Below are 6,966 nucleotides of genomic sequence, written 5' to 3'. Positions count from 1 at the left end.
CAGTATATATATATATATATATATATATACACACACACACACACACACACACACACACACACACACACACACACACACACATATACACATGCATATATATATATATAAAATATTATATATATTTACACACTGGAAGACAAGAGGATGCCAAAGAAGCAGATAGATGGTGGAGACATTTTCCTAAACTTTCCTACAGGGAGGTCTCTGGAAGGGGCTATGAGGAGATTGGGGAAGGCAGAGAAAGGAGCTTCATGGAGGGGTGTTGCATTGCCCTAGCCTCACCAAGGAGGGTAAGGAACTTTCTAAGGGATGACTTAGAGGCAAGAAGAGGCAGACTTGCTGAGGTGGATAATGGTTTACAGGGATGGGGATGGGGCACTTTGTTTTTTATAAGTATTCATGGCAATTTCAGTATGGGTCTGTTCCTCACCAAGAGTTACAGTTGGTTCAATAGGTCATAAATGGTTTCCCGGGCTCATTCTTGGACAGCCAGAAACTCAAAGGATGGATAATTTTGTAGCCTGTGAGGAGGGACTCCAGGCTTCCAACTGCAGGGATCATTATTCCTGACTCACATTTTTCTCTTTTCAGCTTTTCCTCTTTCTCAATAAATAGTAACTGTTCTTAATCCTGCTGCTACTAAAGCTATCATCATTATAGTTATAACCTACATTTCTCAAGTTTAAAACCTTCTCTCTGAGGGATCTCAAGTTCCACATGCCCTTCCTTTTGTGGGAGTTCAGCTTCAAGCTGAATAGCCTTTGAGAGCTTTGTGTAATTCATTTTCTCTCCTGGATCTAAGTTGTAGTCAGCTGGCTTAATGGCTTCTGTGAATGACTTCCAGCAGGGCAAGCAAACTGTGGTAATATTGAAGGCAACTACTACAGATCTGAAACCAATGCCTCATGCTCACCTAGTGAATGTAACCTGTGAACCAGATCTAATATGCAGCATCCTGACCCCCTGGATTCTCCCAGATTTTATACCCCTCCCCAGATGAATATCTAGAGATTTAGCAAGGAATTTTCTGTCAAATCCTCAGGTTACAAAGTCCTTCCCAGAATCATACACACAGCCCTTGAATGTATCTTAGTAGGAGGAGTAGGGTAGGAGGAAGGAAATGTAGACAGGGCATAGTCAGCCCCTCTGAGCCTCTCTCTCTCTGGGCCAGGCTTTCCAGGCAGACAGGGGACCAAGGGGTGTCTAGCAGTCTCAAATTGGAGGGAACATCAGATTTTGAGAAGACTGACTCTAGGCTTTAGGAATGTCACCAAGTTGAGAGGCTCTACATCAAATTTCTTTCCACAGCCAGGAGAAGGGGCATGATCACAATACTCAGTAGTACCTGAGTTCCACCTCTTTTCCTCTTTATTTTAGGGTGAGTGCAATTCCTGAGTTAAAAGAGAGGTGCTTATTGAAATAGTGGGTTCATACTAGGCAGAATCGACTCCCTGGAACCTGGTCAAAGCTAGCCCTCTAAAATATGGACTTAGATCGTAAATTGGGCTGCTGGGGGATGAGCAACATTCTTTCCTGGGAAGGGGGCCTAGTCAGAATGCAAACATGCCCGAGACTTTCTAGCTCAGAATCTGTCCTTGGCATACTTTCCTGAAGCCTGAGGAGAGAGACATCTGATTTTCTCTAAGGAAAAGAGAGGCAAAAAAGAAAAGGAATGAAAAGGCTTGGAGGAGTAGATATCACTCAGTGACCACAACAGTGATGATTCACATTTCTTTGTTAGAGCCTTGGAAATAGTTTCATTTTTTCCACAAACTATGTTCTCATACCCAAACTGCTACCTGGTCATCTTGCAAATTGGATTGAGTGAAAATTATCTTTTATGATTTCAGTTCAAATTAATTGCAGGTATTCCATGATTTAATCCAGGGGAATTAATCTAGCATCAATGGGGGAATGTCTCCCCAAATACTATATGGAAGGTCTATAGCTTTTAACAGATTTGCATAAGCACTAAAAAACTACCAGAGTAGGTTTTCTTCAATTCTAATACTTGGAGAAGTAGTCCTTAAGGAATTCAAAGATCAGCTTGTCACAAACAACTGTAATAACACTACTATAAACAATATTGTATACACATTACAAAGTGGCAAAAATAATAGGCAGGGGACTTGAAACTTATATTTGTTCTCTTGTACCTAGTTATTGAAAAGCCAATTCCCACATTGATTTGCTAGTCTTCTGGTGATGTGATATAAAGGTAAGCAAGATATAATTAATAATGTCCTCTAAAGTTTTAAGGAAAATCCATATTTTTAAAATAAATAATATCCAGAATTGTCAAACAAATCATTCACAAAATCCTAAGAAGAATAAACATATTGACTTTAAAGACCTGAATGTTCACTTTCCTGAAGGCCTAGAATTCAATTTAGGTCTGAACAATTTTATACCTGATCAGACATGGGTGTGTGTGTGTGTGTGTGTGTGTGTGTGTGTGTGTGTGTGTGTTACAGAGAGAGATTTTTCTTGGCTGCATAGCTACAAAGCAGTCACTTCTCCTTGTTGCATGTTTTCATGTAAGATGGTTTTGAGAAAATGTGTGAAGTCATATAGGAGAGCAATTGGTCTTGGAGAAGCAAAACAATAGAGTTCTAAAGAATATATTTTATACATATGATTTTAGTAACAAGTAGCTTGTGTATGTGATCAGATGCCTCGTAGCATTATCTACATGCTAGAGTCAGTTTACCTGAGGCACTAGGAGGTCAACGTTTCCAGGGATCCTCTGAACTTGGGAAAATGTCCTGGGGAAAGTCAATGCTCTGAGAGTGGGGTCGGTTCCATTTCTTACCTGGGGGACTGAAATAGTTCTTCTATCCCTACAGTCACTGACAGCTGAGTTTGGGCCCAACGTTTGGGCCTCAAAGCAAGGCAGGGAAGTGCTTGCGAGCCGCAGACCATTCCTGATGTCTGGATCTCCTGTGTCTATGTCTCAGTAGAGCTAAGAGTACGGAGAAGGCCAAATGACAGAGACGGGCTTAGATGTGGGCTAAGGAGGTCTCCCTGCGAGACACCCAGGGAGGGCATTACCCGGACAGTATCACAAAGGGCAGACAACACTCCCACTACATTTGGGATGAGTCATCAGGGAGTGACACTGGACAGGACCTGGGAGGAACCAAACAAGCCTTCAGCGGAGGGTTACTCTTTTAGAAACAGCGCTAGCAAACCAGGAACGTGGGGCAAGAAGAAGCCATGCAGCGCTCTCAGCGCGCGGCAGACACCCCCTGAACTAAGCTGGGAGCAAGTGGAGTTAAGCCTCCTCTCCTCCAAGTTTTCCGTAGGCTCCAACCTCCTATCGCCTCCACGGAATTAGTGCCAACTCTGGCCTCCTGCTAAGCGACTGCTTTCCGTGTGGAAAGGCTTCCCGAGCGCTGGGCTTTCGCATACACCAGCTCCCTCCCTCCCATCCCCCAGTCCCCTGCGCGGTCCTCGGCCGCCGCCCCCCTCCCCCGCCCCCCTTTCCCAGGGCACGGGGTCTGTGTTCTGATGTCTCACTAGCTGGGCTGCCAGTGACCTCTCCCAGCCTTGGATTTCCTCCTCAGGCAGGCTAAGGCTGGCAAGAGCTGCCTCCCGGGTCGCGGTAAGGACTCGGTAAGGGAACAAGGGCGAGCGCGCTTTTGAAAGCCAGTTGCTGAGCAGATGGTAAAGGATTACTTCCAAGAGCCGGGGTTAGTTTCATTTCAGCCTTGGCCATCCCAGAGAGGTCTCAATGCCTTCATTAAGGAACATTCTCAGACGTCTAGGGAACTGACCCAAGCACGAGCAACAACTCAGGTTTGGGCCGCAACTCCATCAGGGCAACTACCTGTGTTCGAATCCCGGCCCGTGACGCTTGGCGGATAATTTAACCTGCCCGTGCTTCAGGCCTTCCTCTGTGAACCGAGGGTAATAAAGGCAACTCCTTTCATGAAATTACCGTGAGGGCCGAGTTGGTATTTAGCAAGCGCAGAGAACACTGCCTGACACACAGTAAATACCTATTTCAGTGCTGGCTACTGTTACCGTTAGTAACACTGCCTTAGCTTCCTTTTCAGAAAATTTAAGAATTGTATTGTGCACCCGCCTTCAAAGCCACTCAGTGAAGGCTGAGGATTTCTCGATGTTTCTAGGAACACCGGAAGGAGGTACTGGAGGATAAAATAAGCAGGCGGGAGGAATGCGTCAGGTGTTCAGGAATCCCTTCTACGGCCAAAGGAAGGGCCCAAACAGACTTTACGGAAGAGCGAGCTGTTTTTGGCTGGTAGGCTGGGAGATTGGACTTCTTCTATCCCTAATCCCGGCCGTGAGTCCTTTCTTTTGACCTGGCAGCGGCGCAAGTTAGAAACGCAGGGAAGTCCGGGCACTACCACCCGATGGGGTAAGAAGCCTGTGAACGCATCGCTGACTGGCTCAAGTGCCGCGGCCAGAAAGCCAAAGCCTGGCCGGCCAGAGAAACCTGAAGCCTGGGTCGCCCGCTCCCACCAGGGCTCAGGGCCTCGGAGCGGCGCGGCACTTCTTCTCCCTCCAAAGGCCGGGGATCAGCTGCGGCCCTCGGGAACAGGCGGGCCCGGAAGCAGGGTGGGCATCCCCGTACCTCCCCTCCACACCCTAGCCTGGGTAGCTCTGCGGGACGTGGCGTTGCAGCCGGGACCTCAGCCTCGCGGTCCCGTCCCGGCCCCGCCTCGCCCCAGACGCCCGCACGCGTTCTGCGCGGGGCCTTGTGGGCCGCGCGGCCGACGGAGCCCAGTCTCTGGGGCGGCGCTGCCGGGCAGAGCCTTCTCCCTGGGCCCCATCGGCTTCGCGCAGCCGCAGCCCTGGGCAGGCGCGCTCCGTTTGCCGCAGGCCTACAGTCTCACACTCTGCGAAACCTCTTGCCCGGGCAGGGACAGGTAACAGAGATCAGTGTGGGCTCTTTCTTCTGAAGGGTCCTGGAACCAGTGGTTAAGAGGTCAAAATTTGGGATCCTGAACACTTCTGTTTGAACCCCAGGTCTGCAGTCTACTAGCTGTGTGTCGTTGAGCAAATCACCTAATCTCTCTGAGCTTTAGTTTCCTTATTTGGAGAATAGCATAAACACCATTTGTCTCATAGGGTGGCTATGAATATTGTAAAAGCAAGCCTGGGTTCAGAACCCAGCTGGACCACTAGCTTGGGTTAACTTCTCTGTTCTTCTATTTCCTGTGAAGGAAGGGGACGTGTGAACTAGCATTAATAATACTTAACTCAAAGGGTCATAAGAATTAAATGCAATAAGCCTATGGGAGCATTCAGTCTAGCACATAGTAAGAGCCTAAACAGTTAATTAAAGCACCTCAGTGCCTGCTACTTTGAAATGCTGAGTAAACATAATTTTTAAATCTTAGCTCTCCTAATCTTTGTATCCTCTTCAGAGAGAAGCAGAATGCAAAGGTGCATGTTGCTGTGTGGGTTGTGGTGCACACAGAATTGGGAAGAAGCAGCTTGTGGCAGTAAGGTAGGTGACACTTGTGAAACCTGCATGCCTTTCCTTCTTGGCCTTTCCTCTTCAGTTTCTAGGGTCAAGGTAATAGAATAGGAAAGGCAGGGTAGAGGAACTTAGAACATGGAAGATGCTCAACAAATGTTTCTTGAGTAAAAAAATGGCATTTCAGATATTAATGAGGCAAGGAGTCTGTCTGAAATGGAATGGAGGACCCAGAATTGGGGTTGTCTTCCATCTCTCTGCACCTGGCTGCCCGTAGCCATGTTACGAGCATTTCTGAGTGACATTATGTCTTGGCTTCTGGGAGGGGAAGACACAGGGGTGAATTATCTTGGGGTGAATTAGGCCTTTAGTGGAGGGTTGGGATCTGTATATTCCCCAAAGCTTGAAAATTCAATTAAGAGTCCAGGAGCTCACATTCACAGACATCCCTTAATCATCCTTAGAGCTCAGACCCTTGCAAAGAAGGGGAGCATACGTACATCACCATATGCCTCATCACTGCCCCACTCCTTCAATACTAGTGTCTTCTGATTTTTCAGATGGAAGCACTAACATGCTTTTTTGTTTTCTATAGATAATAGGATAATGGAGGATGATGTTTTACCAGGAACTAACAGGACATTGGGGGAAACATGGCCCCAAACAGCATTCAAGACCATACCCTTCTGCTTTATTCCTGAGGGCAGAGAATACTGATGCAGCAACAGCAATCTAAGGTATTTTATAAACTTCTGGCTCTTCTTCTGCTCTCCTCTTAGACCCTGACTAAAACCGTGTTAGCAGAAAGGAGAATGAAATGAAATAAAACCAATTCCTCAGTGTTTCAACACCTGCCCCCCCCCCCCCCCCCCCCACCCAGGGCAAAGGCAACAACTGGTGAGAAGGAGCTGCAACTTGGAAAAGATTTATTTTTCCTGGCCATAAATCTCATCCCCTTGTTCCTCTGCCCAACGAAGCATGATAAAGTCCTTTTCCATAAAGTATTCAGTATTAGAGCCACAAAGCTCCCCCAATCAGTAGCCATCTGCTTCTACCATAACTGCTGCTCCTGAAGCAGGGAAAGCAGAGCAGAGAAAGGGCACCACTGTTAGGCTGCTGGACAAATGAGGAGACTGAATAGCTTTGGTTTTCCTTGTGTATCTGTATCTATAGAGACAGGAGAAGAAAGGCCGCATTATATTGATACAACAATTGTAAAACAAAACACGGAAGAGGCATCTAAAGGGCAATATCGCATGCATCAGGGGTCTCCAGATAAAAGGGGAACTAACAGATTTATAGAAACCTTTAATTGGTTTTCAATTGGAAGCTAAAGAGGCTGGGGCGAAGCCGTGAAGAGTGGCAGAGTGCTCTCCTTCAGCCGTCTGGGAGGCGTGATCGATTTCGCGGAGGGCGAAAAGAAGAATCTGGAACCCGCCCGGCGCCTCGGCGAGGGCAGGGAACAACTCCATGAGCTTTCCTCTTGGGCCAGGGAGTTACTGATTTGATCATAAAAGCAG

Source organism: Aethalodelphis obliquidens, unplaced genomic scaffold (assembly GCF_003676395.1).
Source record: "Aethalodelphis obliquidens isolate GAN/ISIS:26980383/991018 unplaced genomic scaffold, ASM367639v1 scaffold59, whole genome shotgun sequence".
Taxonomy (NCBI): domain Eukaryota; kingdom Metazoa; phylum Chordata; class Mammalia; order Artiodactyla; family Delphinidae; genus Aethalodelphis; species Aethalodelphis obliquidens.
The sequence above is the reverse complement of the archived record's forward strand: the minus strand, read 5'-3'. Positions refer to the sequence as shown.